Here is a 15,715-nt window from a genome sequence, read left to right on the forward strand (position 1 = left end):
TTACAGGGCTGTCCAAGGGCAGAATTTGGTAGCAGACCTCTGTCCCAAGATCCTTCCTTATAATTAATCATGGTTGTGTTAATTTTTCTTAGAGTGACCTGAACAAACTTTTCTTCAAACCCAAAACATGGCACCTACAGACCAAAGTAACAATTCCACCAGCATTCAACCTGGGGAACCAATGAGTTTGCTGTGCTAACTTATAGGAACATAGATGGCTCAAAGGCAGCTGCGTCTGTGAAAGCCCTCCATGCAGCATGGGTGACAAGTCACCAAAGCTGTGCCGCTGGAGCTCTCTGCACAGCCTGAAGGAAGCTCAACTGGATGAAGTCTCTTTCCATTGCTTATATAACCCTAGTGAGGGCCCTTGTGATCTTGTTTCAGAAGCTGCCTGAGACCTGTGAGTTGTTAATTTTCTGACCCTTGTAAATTTCATTTGCTTTCTGAGTCTTCTTTGCTTATTTATTTGTTTTTTGCTTTTATAAGGTAGGGTCTAACTCTAGTCCATGCTGACCTTTAACTCAAAACAATCTACTACCTCAGCCTGTTGAGTAGTAGAATTAAAGGTGTGTGGCACCATGACCTACTTCCAGTCTTAATTAGCCTCCCTCTAGGAGGGACTGTTTCAATTTGGAGGACACTGCAATCCAACTGTCTTTACTAGCCACACACTCAGTACTGTTTCTCTTGCCCAAGCCTGTGTTTCCCAAAATCTGTTTCCAAGGTGACTTTGGATTGACCATGGCCACACACAATATTTTTTCACATAGGTTCAGAGACATGAGTGAAAACACTACCCTAACCACTCTTGCTGTGTTTTTTGTGTTATGAAAGGGTCAGCACTGATCCAGCCTACTTCTTCCTCGTAGGTCTTGGGCCAAGTACATGCTTGTGGGCAGGGTGTATATTCTCCTGCAGGTCAACATGGCAGGATGCTGGAGGTGTTGACAGACACATGCCTCTGGCCCTTCCACTTGTCCACAGCAGCTCTCCTTTCTGACCACTGGTATAGCCAATCCACAGATCTCCTTGGTAGATCTTGGGATGTCAGCCAAGAGGAGTTGCCAGTGAGTGGTGCAGCTCTAAAACTATGGTGTGCTGTGGGATTGCAGCCATGAGGGGCTCCCTTAAAGCAGGAATCAAGACAACAAAAGCAGCAATGGTTCCATCAGAGCAGGATCCAGGAGCTGCAAGAGCAGTGGGTCTGTTGGAGTGAGAATTGCCAGCCTCTCAGAGGCAAGAACAAATGCTATGAGAGGCAGGAACAGTGGGTCTTGCAAGTAGGAATGATGGACCTGTTCTGGAAGTGGAGCAGGTCTTTCCCCCATCGGCAAGTCCAGTGAATCTGAGAGGCCCTGATTGGTTATGCAAATTAGGTGAAAGGGGATGAAGATCAATCTGGAGAGAGCTTGCTAGTCCTTTGAGCCCGAGTAGGGAAATCACAGGCCTCCAAAAAAGTTTCCTACCAGGCAGCTCCATTTATTTCATTGCCATGGCAATCCCAGGGAAACTGTGTCCAACTATCGAAAAGAGGTTTTCAAGCCCCACTTTCACCACTGCCAAACCTGATCACCACTGGGGCACCTCTTACCCCTTCATTTCTCCTTCTAAAGAAGTAACCTGTTGTATAGCAAAGTCCTTCCAGTTAAAAATATTCCCTTCTGAAGGGAAGGGAGTCAGGAGGTCAACAAGTCTGGGACAGCGGAAACTTAAAAGACCACAGGACCTCTCCAAGGCTATAGGAACAGTAAACAACTGTAGAAGGGGCAGACTCTGAGCAGTGTTGTGTAGCAATTTTCTAAACTTAAAAGGTTGCAAGAGCTCTCCCTGAGTATATAAACAGGGTAAACAACTGCTGGGGGGAGCTTACTCTCCTGCCAGCAGAGTTGCTTCCAGTGATCTCCAGAGATGCAGCTTACATGAGCCTTCATCTATTCTGGGGTGGCCTTGTCGGTCACGTGGCTACCTTTGAGTCATCCATGCTCCTGTAAGCACCCCATCACCCTACTCTGTAAGTAACCCCTATAATTTCACTGGTTCACCAAACCGTTTTGAATGCAGTCGTGCTTTGGTCTGTAGCCTGTGCCCTATCTGTGGTGAATACATGCATGTTCTCGTCTCTCTAGGGGAAGTTTCACATTACATAACCCTAACTACCCTGAGGTCAGGGGTAATGCTACTTTGAGTCCTGTTGGCTGAAAGAAATGTTGGTAAGGAGTGGCAGGCAGGGTCTCTGCAGAGATCTATGGAGGCTTCTCTGTTCAAAGGAGGCTTCTGTATGAGGTTCCATTGTCCTGTTCATTTAGCGTTTGAATGATTCTAGGTGAGAAGAGTTGAATTTCATTATATTAGCTCAGTACACAAGGTCAAAATAATAGGTCCAATGTTGCAGTCAGGTTTGCATTGCTGATAGAAATCACCCAACCAAGAGCAGCTTGTGGGAAAAAGGGGTTTGTTTTGGCTTACAGGCTCAAGGGGAAGCTCCATGATGGCAGGGGAAAACGATGACATGGGCAGAGGGTGGACATCACCCCCTGGCCAACATCAGGTGGACAATAGCAACAGGAGAGTGTGCCAAACACTGGAAGGGGAAACCGGCTATAACACCCATAAGCCTGCCCCCAACAATACACTCCCTCCAGGAGGCATTAATTCCAAATCTCCATAAACTGGGAAGCTAACATTCAGAACACCTAAGTTTGTAGGGGACACCTGAATCAAACCACCACATCCAAGAAGAGCATTAGAGTAAAAGCCTTGTTAAAGGAAACAAGTAGACATCCTGTGACATGTATGACATGTGATTAAAGAACACGATTCAGTGGGGCTGGAGAGATGGCTTAGCAGTTAAGTGCTTGCCTGTGAAGCCTAAGGACCTCAGTTCGAGGCTCGATTCCCCAGGACCCATGTAACCCAGATGCACAAGGGGGTGCGTGCATCTCAGTCTGTCTGCAGTGGCTGGAGGCACTGGCGCGTCCATTCTCTCTCTCTCTCTCTCTCTCTCTCTCTCTCTATCTATCTATCTATCTCTATCTGTCTCTTTCTCTGTCACACTCAAATAAATAAAAATAAACAAAAATAAATATTTTAAAAATAACCTGATTCAAGTCAGAAATCTAGCACCTCTTGACTGTGCTAGTTGCTAGTGGACCTGAAACACACTCTGTTAATTTTCATGCTGCATCCCTGACTTCCTGATTGATGCACATAAAAACAACATTTTTCCTCAGGAAGAGGCATAGTCTCCCTATTTCAGCAATTAGAAGATCTAGTCCCCTTTTGTTTTTGAAGGGTTTCATCTGCCAAGGAAACTAACTATCTGCCTTTAGAGCACAAACTATTCTGTGCAATCGTGTCCAGGTTATCAGAGAAGCCCTTACAGAAACTGATACTGAAAAAGGGAAGTGGCAAGTCCTCCTACGCCAGTACCTACCCCTGTGGTTATTCTCAATGCCACAAGAGGAGGAATGATTTGTGTGGATCGCTTGGCTTTGATAGTCAGTGTTAAAGGAATAGTCAAAGACTGCTTGTTGGAAGTTATGTCTAATCTAGGGGATATATAAGCATGTGTGTAAATTCCTGTCTCATTGACTGGGAGGCATTGGTAAGAATTAGCTCTACATAAAGAGAAAATTACCTAGCCGGGCGTGGTGGCACACACCTTTAATCCCAGCACTCGGGAGGTGGAGGTAGGAGGATTGCCATGAGTTCGAGGCCACCCTGAGACTCCATAGTGAATTCCAGGTCAGTCTACCTCGAAAAATCAAAAAAACAAAAAAAAAGATAAAATTACCAATGTCTCCAGACAGATGTACATGATGTTGAACAGGTGGATAAATCTTTTATTTTCATTTCCCCAGGTGGACAGGGTTCCCACTAGTGTGGTCCAAGGCTAAAGGGGGCCTCATGAGATGTCCTGTGTTGCATCTGTGGGTTTTTTTTTGCCCAGTGCCAATCTATGAGAACTTGCTTGTTAGGTTTTCATAACTAGGCATGAATAAGCACTTTGATACCCCATGGTCTTCTCAAAGGAAGATGTATCTCCAGGCTGAGAGCTTATTCTTGCATGTAATGAACTTTTGGTTTTTAAACCTGTGGTTTCTAAGGAAGGTCTTCTCTGGGACCATAGGGTTTTATAAAAGTTGTGGCCTTGGTTACCTTCACCTAGAAAATTCATTTGATCATAGAAAGGTTTGATTACAAGGGTGAAATTACACATATGGACCCCTAAGGTTCTGTGGTTTGATATGAAATGCCTCCTATAGGCTCATATGTTTGAACCTTTAGAAGGTAGCAGCTTTCTGGAAGAAGTGGGTTATGGAAAAGGAAGCCTTGAGCTTTTATAACCCAGCTCTACTTCTTGTTCATTCTCTGCTTGCTGCCTACCATGCATTTTCCACCACGAAACTTCCCCCTGAAACTAAGCTGAAAATAAATATTTCCTTCCTTGAAGTTTTTCTGGTCAGGTATTTGTTCAGAGCACTGAGAAAGTAATTGATACAAGTCCCCAAGGCTTGACTAGTGTACTAGGTCCTTATCAATTTCAATGAAGGCAGCCTGTTGTAAAGCCATGCGAATGGTCGTATCCGTTCAAGCCAAGATATTCCTTCCTAGAAGTCAGGTTTGGCTTTCTGGAACAATTAAATAAGCATAGGAGTACAAAAGATTTCCCATCAAGGATTTTCCTAAAATGCCCCTCACGGTCATGTTAAGAGAGGAGGGGAGGCATGGCTTTAGTATTTAGAGGGAGGCCTATCTCCCTTCCTTCTATTACTAAGGTCACCCAGGGATCCTGGCTGGTAATGGCAGTCTGTGCTGCAGGTGCTAAGGAGGGAAGACCCAGAACTCCTCAATCCTATTGGACCATTTGCAAGGAGGACCCTGGACCTGGAGACCTTCCCCTTTCAAGACAGTCTATCTTCCAGTGATCCCCATCACAAATAGGAAAAGGTCATGTTGGCTTCTGCTTATAAGGAAGTCTCTCTTGAAGGGCCCTGGAAAGCACTTAGCCATAGAAGCCCCCTGGGGTTCCTTCGATTGGTATGACTGGGAGGTGACCTCTCATGCTACTGTCTTTTGCTTCTCTCTCTTCTCCCACTACTTAGCCTCCTCCCAATCCCAACTACACAAGACCAAGGTGATGACCTTCAGGAGATTATCTAAGATACTCTCTGGTCCAGCAACAAATTTCTATAGTTTCCTTCTAATATCTAGGGCTGACTCCATTAAAATTGTCCTTTAAAATTAGTTGCCCCCTTCTTTAAGTCACAAGACAAAAGGTGTACTTCAATAGTGCCCTCCTGCTTAGAAAATGGTTCTAAAATGATAGGCAGGCTATAAATAAATAAAAATAAACAATTTTTTAAAAATACAGGCAGACTCTCTCAATGCCCTGGCTTGTCATTGAAAACTTAGAGTAATTTAAGGATTTTGCTCCTGTTCTCCTCAATTGTTCCAGTATATATGACTGGAAGTACTTCCTCTTCCAGTCTCCAAGCCAGCAGCCATAGTCCCATTTCAGGTCCTTCCAAGTCCTGCCTGTCAACCCTTATGATCCAATTCCCCTTTGGAGCTCAGATCACATAAAGAACAAGGTGACACTAAAAGCTCATACCCAAAGGGTCTCAGCTGCCAGGAAGTCCACCTGGTTTATTTATTTATTTTATTTAGTTAAGCCTAACACACTGGCCTTTTTTTTTTGTTTTTAATGCAAAGAGCAAGAGTGAGAATGAGAGAGACATTTGGCATGCCAGGGCCTCCAGCCACTATAATCGAACTCCAGACACATGCACCACCTTTGTGTGCATGTACGACCTTGCACACTTGTGTCACCTTGTGCATCTGGCTTACATGGGACCTGGAGAGTCAAACATGGGTCCCTAGGCTTCACTGGGAAGTGCCTTAACCATTAAACCATCTTTCCAGCTCCCACCTGGCCTTTGAAAGGCCTCAACACTCTGATCAAGGCCATCTGGAAACTTCTGCAGATCTCTGTTTATCTCATTTAGATCTTGCAAGGAGAAAGAGACCTGTACTCTTGTAGAGCCAAATTCACTCAACATCTCCTGTAGGAGAAGAGACACCAGAACACATTGTATTGGGGCCTTTTAGAAAAATGAACAACTGAGGAAGGTTTGGATAGGGAGGACAGGATGACTGGGGAGAAGCTGACATAGGGATTCTGCCTTCTTATCAGTAGGGAGAAGTTGGGTTCCAGAAGACTCAGTGTGGAAGTTTGAATGAACAATGTCCTTAATACCCTCATGTGTTTTCAATACTTGGTCTCCAGCTAGTGTCAGTTTTGGAAGTGGACCCTTGCTAGAGGAGGTTCTGGGGGCAAACCTTGAGGGTTATTAATCCAGCCCTACTGGGTCTTCACTAGCTAGCTCTCTTGATCTCCCTGATGATGATATGTTATAAGGTATGATGCAGAGCTGCTATGGTGGTTTGATTCAGGTGTCCCCCATAAACTTAGATGTTCTGAATGCTAGGTTCCAAGCATCCTGGAGGCAGTGTATTGTTGGGGCAGGCTTATGGGTGTTATAGCCAGAGTCCCCTTGCCAGTGTTTGGCACACTCTCCTGTTCCTGTTGTTCACCTGATGTTGCCCAGGGGGTGATGTTCACCCTCTGCTCATGCCATCATTTTCCCCTGCCATCATGGAGCTTCCCCTTGGGCCTGTAAGCCAAAATAAACCTCTTTCTCCCACAAACTGCTTTTGGTTGGGTGATTTCTACCAACAATGTGAACCTGACTGCAGCAGCTGCCTAGCTAGCTTTCCCTGCAATGATGAAACTTCCTCTTGAAACTATAAGCGGAAATAAACCCTTTCCTCCCAGCTGCTTTTAGTCAGGTGTTCTGTCTCAGCAATGAGAAGGTGACTGCTGCACAAGGCATTGGTCTTGCCAGTTACCAGGGCCAGTATGATGGCATCAATTCCATATTTGGAGTCCAGCTGTATTGCCCATTAGCCATATAATGTTGGATGAATTGCTAGTCATCCCACACCTCAGCTTCCCCATCTGTAAAACAGGTGTAGTAAAAAATGCTAACCTAAGAAGGTTTCTGAGGGGATCAAGTTGCAAACCTGGTTCTTGAAGCGGTGCCTAGCATATACACTCAAATTGGGTTGCATTGCTGTCTGCCATTACCCCAGGCCCTGCACCAGCCAGAAGGAGGGCAATCTGCTGCCCTGCGGCCAGCAAAGCAGAACTGCAGGACTCACTAGGTAGCACTAAGTCCCTCCTAACTGTGGCTCCTAAGAGCCTATCAAAGGCAGTTTTCATTACATATCAATTTCACTTCCCAGGCAGGCTAAATCACACTGCAGAGGACTATGATAGTCTGACAGAACCCAAGTTAAAATTCCCATTGGCCATTTCTAGTGTGTGAACTGGAGTAGGTCATTTCAGCCTTGCTAATTTCACCTGCCAAGTGAGGGCAATGATCCTCACCTGGAAAAGCATGAGCATAACCTGAGCTGGCACATGGTCACTGGGAAACACTTGTCTGTGGCTGCTGACATTTTAACTCTTTAATCAGCTATTCTTGAAACCAAGGGCATATCTAAATAACCTTGTGCTTAGCCAACCTTCCCTGTGCCAGTTCAGCTCTAATGCCTTCCCCTTACCCCAACCCAGAGCTCTGCCTCTGGGAAGCAAATCTGAACTTGGGTCTATGTGCTCTCCAAGCTTGGCCACCTTGTGAATGAACCTTTATCTTTTGTAAAACTTATCTGTTTCAGTGACTGTCATACTGAATGGTGGACATTCCAGGCCCATTTTGGTAACATTGTGACTCTGTGGCTCATTTTCAACTTATATGTAGTTCTCCCTCGCAGCCTAGGACCCTTGAGGACTGTATTCAAGTCAGCCTAGATTCCCAAAGTCTAGACTGTACCCAGAACCAAGGGAGCATCTAAATATAGAGGAAAGGAGATGGGAGGATTGGTCATTCCCTCTCTCCTTTGACCCTGGCTTGTCTGACAAGGATCAGATCAAAGCACTTGATCAATGGCTCCTGCTCATTTTCCTGTCTCTTCTAGGAATCTCAACCTAGGTTGCTGGCTGTCTAATTTATTATTATATAGTGTAGTGCTGTGTAATTATACATTGTGTTATAATTTGTTATAACTTGGGCAGAGGCCTATAACTGTATAATTTATTATTATATAATACTGTACTGAATAATACAGAGTATATAATTTATTTCAGGCTTACAAGCCTAACCTGTAATACAAATGCAGCAAGTAGTCTATGTGGATGAGTTAATGTCTCTACGGTAACCTCAACTCATTGCTAACTTCTTTTCTTGGGCTTCTCAGCACATGGCCATGCCAGTGCTGCCAAATTCTTAGTACTTTTTGTTTTAAGAAAAACCCAAATCTTGGCAATCCTGGCATAGGCTGAGTGGGTGTCACATGTTGAGTAGTAGAAAAGGAGAGCCCAGAGCTGCCACCCTGCCTGTGACAGTTATCACAGGGTAGCCTATAGCTGGTGCAATGACCAGTGCCCAGCTTCCTGGATTCCAACAAAGATCCCCAATTTGTAGCATGTCCGTTCTTTATTCTGTTCTCAGCCCTAGGAATGGTATTGGAGCAAAAAAAGCTCATCCCTCTCCCCCAGGAGTTTGCATTCCAGGAGTCAAGAGCTTGCATTTCTCTGATCCCTTATTTCTCAAAGGATGGCCCCAAAGCTAAAATCATCAGCAGGGACTGAGAGCAGGGTAGAATTTCAGACTTCAGCCACCTGCACTTGCTGGATCAGTGGGCATTGTAACAAAACCCCTGGGGTTGTGCATGACTTTGCAAGCACTGCTTATATCTCAATAGGATTTAGGAAAAACAATTTTTGTCTGTGCTTTCCTCCCCCAAATACATACCCTGTCACTGAGTTCTGTCTTCCTCCTATGCCTCTACTATTTCTCATTCTTCTTCCAGAATATGTATTTTTTAACCCTGGTAATTTTGGGAAATTACAAGTACATGCACATACATATACATGTACTCACACAAAGAAGAAAAATAAAATAACTAAAAATACCACCATCCAAAAATGACACTTAATGTTTTAATGACTCATCTGCCAGACATTTTTTATACTCACATGCACTCTTACCACAAGAATTCAAGGTGGATTGGTGCTGTACAATGGTTCTTCCTCCAGAAGGATTGCCCAGGCAGATTGCCAGATCTCATCTCTAGGGCTTTTTGTTAGCAGGGCTGGGACCCGCTAGAGGGACTGGCATTACTGACAAGTTCCAGGTGGTGTAGAGCACATTTTGGGAATTGTAAGCATCAGAGAAGTAGGAATCCAGCTCTGCCACCTGCTGCCCACCCCCAGGGAGGTCACTCTGCCTTTCTACACTGAATCTTCTGCCTCCACAGAATATTGCCTACTTCATAAGATTATCATAATGACTATATGCACTAATTAAAGTAGTAAGACACAAAGGAAGTGTAATGGTTATTTTGATTTTCAACCTGACAAGACCTAGAATCACCTGTGAGGGATCATGTACATAAGGTTAGCCTCTGTGCATGACTGTGAGGGTTATATTGATTAGGTTAATTAAGATGGGAAGATGCACTTAACTTTGGGTGGTACCATCATATGGGCAGGGGAACTGGACTATAAAAAGGAGAGCACTGACTGAGCAGTAGCATTCATCTCTTGCAATTTCCTCCCTGCTGATGTGATGGTGTGATCCTGGCTTTCTGCTCCTGCCATACTTTCCCTGCATCATGGACTCTACTCTCTGGAACTATAATCTGAAATAAACTCTTCCTCCCTTGAATTGATTTTTTGTCAGCTATTTTATCCCAGCAATGAGAAGTTGAGAGGAAGTATTAGCTATAGTGCATAAGCCTATAATCTTTTAACCAATACCTCCTCACAATTATTCATAAATGTTCATGTCTTTGTTCCTTAAATGTTTTAATGGTTGTATTGTGTGTGAGTCTGGAAACATTTGTGCCACAGTGCACGTGTGGGGAGGTCAGATGACCTCCAGGTATAGTCTTCACCTTCTGCCTTGTTTGAGGTAGGGTACACTGCTCTGCTCACCAGGATAGCTGGCCCATAAGCTTCTGTAAGATTCTCCCATCACCACCACTCTTCCCTCCATAGGATTATAGATGCCCGTTGTGGCACCTGGCTTTGCATGGGTCCCGAGGGTCTTAACTCAGGTGCTTCAGCTTGCATGGCAAGGGCTTTGTCCTTTCAACAATCTCTACAATAAATGCATTTTTCTTAAAGGCTGCATGTTTGCCTTTCCTAATGATGCAATTATCTGCTCTCCAGTTTCCTAACACTCAGCACTATGATGAACATATTCAGAGGTAAATTTCCATGTATCTGCATGTTTCCTAAGGAAAGAAAATGCTAAACATGAAAAAGTACACTTCCATATTTAGGTGTTTTGATAAAGTTTACTAAATGGCCTTCCAGAAAACTTCAACTAATACATAATTCCACTAGCCACAGTTAAGAGCACCTTTTCTCTATATTCCTACTAATGTTCCATGTTATTGGGGTCTTTTTACATAAAAAGTTATGACAGCTGGGTGGGTGTGGTAGTACATGCTTTTAATCCCAGTACTCAGAAAGCCAAGGTAGGATGATGGCTATGAGTTTGAGACCAGCCTTGGCTACAGAGTGAGTACTATGTCATTCGGGACTAGAATGAGACCCTTCCTCAAACAAAACAAAATATGAAAAGAAGTTATACCAATATTTGTCACTTAATTTGAATGTCATGATGACTGAATTGGGGTGTCCCTCCTCCAATATCCTAGGAATTTAAAATAAAATCTAAAAATTCCTCAAAGATTATTGCATAGGCAGCTGATCAGCTCTTTTCTTCTCTGATGATGTGGCTCTATCTTGGCTTCATTCCTTATTTTTACCTCTGTGGAAGCAAAGGCAGCAGCTCACAAGTATCAGCTCCTGATTAAATCTACCTGTGCTGCTGGCAACATTCTTCCTACTTAATAGATGGGTGTGAGTTAGAGGAGGCAGATGACATTAAGATGACATACAAAGGAGAGATATCATTTGTTCAAAAATTCCCTCAGCATCTCCCATGACCAAGGCCTTTGTTAAATAGAGAGGATGCCAAGGCAGGAAAGTCTCAGGGGAGTATATACTCACACAACCAAACTAATGGGAAATGGACAAGTGCAGATGAGGACAGTAAGCTGGAATTTCATGAATGAAATAGTACTGGATAATTCTGTTTCTTCCAACTACTAATTTTGGAAAATAAAACATTTTGAAAGTATTTTTAGCCTTAAAGTATCTAAAAAACAATTTTAAAAAGTCTGGAAGAAAGTAAGATATAAATCTCAAAGTATCAGCTCAATGGCCAAATGTAGTCTATAGAAGGAACTTAGCCCATTTGTTTTTGAATAAAATTTAAAAGAGGAATTAAGATGGGCTTAGATTAATAATTTCATGTCTAGGCTGCACAGTGGGAACACTGAAAACAGTGATTCCTTTAAAGAAGCCTAAGCTCATTCATTGACTCTTCCTTCTGTAAGAATACAAAATCCAAATTTACCTTCTTAAATGGAACAAAAACCTGCAAAAATATGAAACAGAATCTTTTAAGACACTGGCATCTGACACCAAAGGAGACAGATACTAAGAGAGAGACAGAGAGAGAGAGAAAGGGAGAGAGGGGGGAGAGAGAGAGGACAATAGAAGTCATCTCAACCACCTCTGGAGAGAATGCTTAGGCCACGGCAGGATAGGAGCCCAGGTGAGTTTGACAGTCTCCCTCATCTGGGGAGGTGCAGCTGAGAGTTGCAGTTTGAATCTTTTTGTCCTTTTCCAAAATGCACATTGCAATTCAATTCCCAGTGAGACAGTAGAGAGGTGGGGCCTCTAAGTCATGAGGACTAATGCAAGATGACTTTATGTAGAGAGTTCATCCTTACTATCTTTCATATTTTTCCATGTGAACAAAAAGTGTTCCTCCCTCCAAAATATGTAGCATTCAGTGTAGCATCTTGGAGCAGGTACCTTGATCTTGGACCTCTCTATCTCCAGAACTGAGAAATAAATTCTTTTCTCTGAAATTGTTATCCAATTTCAGGCAAAATTAGCTCTAACCTAAGTCTTGCTTAGGTCCTATCTAAGAATGCTTATAAGTAAAAAAAAAAATTACATTTATTTCAAATAATGGTATCTCAGACAAACTCAAATATATATAAATAAATTTAAAATATCTATAACACAATAAGGTAAAAATAAATGCACAGTGTCTGGAATCAGTTAGATAGTTATCAGTCATATTAAGAAGCAGGAATATTCTATCCACTAATGAAGACAGCATTCAATCACTATACACCAGAAATGGTATGTATGATAGGACAGTAGATAAAAATCACTAAAGCTATGACTATATTTATGTCTTATATGCTTAAGAAGTTAAAAATATAAAATTAATCATGTTAACTTGTGTGGTGGTTTGACTGAAATGTCCCCCATAGCTTCATATATTTGCAGTTAAGTCTTATACTCACTTTCCAGCTGGTAGAGCCTCTGGGAGGTGGAGCCTTGCTGTAGGAAGTGTGTCACTGCAGATAGACCTTGAGGTTTATTAGTTCATCCCAACAGGTGTTCAGAGCTAGTTCACTCAGAATACTTCCTTCTTGCTAATATGTGAGGATGCGAAACAACTTTTTCTACTCATGCCATGCTTTCTTTGCCATGATGAAACTGCCTCTAGAAACTCCCACAGCTGTGTTGCAGTCATGTTCACATTGCTGGCAGAAATCACCCAACCAAGATCAGCTTGTAGGAGAAAATGTTTATTTTGGCTTTCAGACTCAAGGGGAAACTCCATGATAGCAAGGGAAAATGATGGCATGAGCAGAGGGTAGATAGACAACAGTGTGCCAAATACTGGCATGGGGAAACTGGCTATGACACCCACAAGCCCAGCCCAACAATACACTGCCTCCAGGAGGTGTTAATTCCCAAATCTCCATCAGCTGGGAACCTAGCATTCAGAACACCTAAGTTTATGGGGGACACCTGAATCAAACCACCACAAGTTGCTTTTGGTCAGATATTTGGTTCAAGCAATGTGAAGGTAACTGCTACAGAAAAATTGGTACTGAAAAGTGGAATTATTGCTATTATAAATCTGAATGCATGGTTTTTAGTCCTTTGGAACTACTTTCAGGAAGAACATGGATTGGAAGTTTGGATTAGAGAAGCTTTGTAGTGCTGTAAGCAGAGTCCGATGGGACATTCTGGTGACAGTTTAGAAGACTTAAATGCAAAGAGAAGTGTGGACTGTGAAGGCTCAGTTGAGGAGGCTTCAGAGGGGAAAGAGGGTCTTTCTGGGAATTGCACTAGAAGCCATTTGTATGATATTTGCTGTATTCAGAGAATTTGAATAAAGTTGAAATTAAAATTAATGGACTAGTGTGTCTGATGGAGGCTGTGAACAGGTTTGGATCATAGATACACATACTGTGGCCTTCAACTGAATTGGTTGGGAGATTGCCACCATTGAGGATGGGCCAGCTGCTCTACATTGGAATGGTGAGAGGAGTACTCACTGTTTTGAAGAGAGCCAGTCTGGAGGGAGAATGCTGAAGGAATTTTCTTCCCCACGAAGTTGGCTTTATTACCCTGTGGATTAAAATTTTTGGTGGCCCACCAGGTAGTTTTTGGAAATATGACTAGTGCATCAAAGAGGAGTCAGAAAATGTACATGGTTCTGGAAGTAGACACTGGGCAATGTGCATAGTGTTGTAGTCCCTACATGGAGGCTTTGTGAATCCATGGCATGGAACTGTGAAATTGAACTGTGGGTTGCAGTGAAGACCCCAGAATTTTTTGAGATGCCAGGACTATGGTACAGCCACAAAGGAAAGTTGTTTTTTTCTGGTTTAGGTGGACCTTCCTGGAAAGCACACCACACAGCTGGAAAGGTGCAGTGGTGCCTATGTGATTTATTCATGAGTCCTAGATGCCAGACATGAAACATTTCATCATGATTCCCAGCTACCATACGTAGAGCTGCAGAATTTGATGTTTGGCCTGATGGCTTTTTATTTTGCATTGGTCCAGTTTCCTTGCTATGCCTTCTTTTTGCAATGGGAGTGTTGATTCTGTGCCATTATGTGGTGGAAGGATATAACTTGTGTTTTGGTTTTTGTAGGGCTCACAGTTAAGGAAGTCTCTTGAGTCTCAGATGAGATTTGGACTTTTGAACACTACTGGTTCTTGTAAAAACTATAACGACTATAAAAGTTGGACTGAATGTATTTGCATCATGAGATGACCATGAGTTTTTGGGGAACAAATGGTTTGATTGAAGTGTTCCCCATATACTCATGTATTTGTGACTAAACTCATGCTCAATTGCCAGCTGGTAGGGCCTTTGATATTGAAGGACATGTGTTTCTGTGGGTGAACTTTGGGATAATACAGCCCAGTCTAAGTCCAGTACTTACTACTTTCTCCCAGCTGATATGACAAGTGTGATACTCAGCTATTTTGCTCAGACCATGCTTTCCCTGACATGATAACATTTCCCCTTAAAACCAGAAGCAGAAATAAATTAGCCTTTCCTCCAATAAGCTACTTTTAGTCTGTTATTCTGTTTCAGCCATGAGAAGGTAACTGCTACAATTGTGACCTGGAAGATACACAGATTATAGAAAAAGAATTAAAATAAAAAAGATACAGTACTTGTCCTTGCCTTTGTTGAAATGATGGCAAAAACTTAAAGACAGGTGCAAAAATAAATCCTCTTTTGCAACCCAGAGCTCACTGTTAAGTATGAGTTTTGATACAGATAAGAAGGAATATTGTAAAAAGAAGAAAAAAAAGATACTTAAAGATATAAGGTACCACAAAGAAAACAGACAGGAAAAAAAAAAATAATAGTATGCATGAGATGCTGGGTTCAATACTCAGAACCATAACAGGAAAGAGAATGAATCAGCAAATTGTGGTACTTTAAATATAAGTATATTTATATAATTATAACTAAATATTTATATCCATACACATGTTTATAGATATAAACCTTCCTGTCCTTGGCTTTTTGCATGACAATGTGACCAGCTCTGTTCCCATTCCTACTGCTTTCCTTTACTTCCGTGAAACTTCCCCTTGAAATTGTAAACCAGGGCTGGAGAGATGGCTTAGCGGTTAAGTGCTTGCCTGTGAAGCCTAAGGACCCCGGTTCGAGGCTCGGTTCCCCAGGTCCCACGTTAGCCAGATGCACAAGGGGGCGCACGCGTCTGGAGTTCGTTTGCAGAGGCTGGAAGCCCTGGCGCGCCCACTCTCTCTCTCCCTCTATCTGTCTTTCTCTCTGTGTCTGTTGCTCTCAAATAAATAAATAAAAAAAATTTTTTTTAAAAAAAGAAATTGTAAACCAAAACAAACTCCTTCCATAAAGTGCTTCTATCAGGCATTTATATTCATAGCAACAAGTAACTGTGTGAGTGTATGTGTGTGAAAGGAAGAAGGGAGAGTGAGCGAGAGAGAGAGTGAATGAGAGAGAGAGAGAGAGAAATGAGAGAAGAGAACTTGAAGGTAAAATATGGCTGCAATTTTTCCAGATTTTGTGAAAACTATAAGCCCACAGACCCAAAAAGCTTAATGAACTCCAAACATATTAACTTCATACTACTTCCTACCTCCAAATGATATTATACTACTTTACCTTATACTGTCATGCTTGAAAAT

General features: G+C 42.6%; 1 non-coding gene across 1 annotated transcript; it reads left to right on the forward strand.

The window, feature by feature from the left end:
* Positions 1 to 14,705: 14,705 nt before the first annotated feature.
* Positions 14,706 to 14,831, forward strand: LOC123463238. Its single transcript, XR_006638827.1, has one exon. It is a non-coding gene; the product is annotated as a small nucleolar RNA SNORA40 (small nucleolar RNA).
* The last annotated feature ends 884 nt before the right edge of the window (positions 14,832 to 15,715 follow it).

Source organism: Jaculus jaculus, chromosome 8, assembly GCF_020740685.1.
Source record: "Jaculus jaculus isolate mJacJac1 chromosome 8, mJacJac1.mat.Y.cur, whole genome shotgun sequence".
Taxonomy (NCBI): Eukaryota; Metazoa; Chordata; class Mammalia; order Rodentia; family Dipodidae; genus Jaculus; species Jaculus jaculus.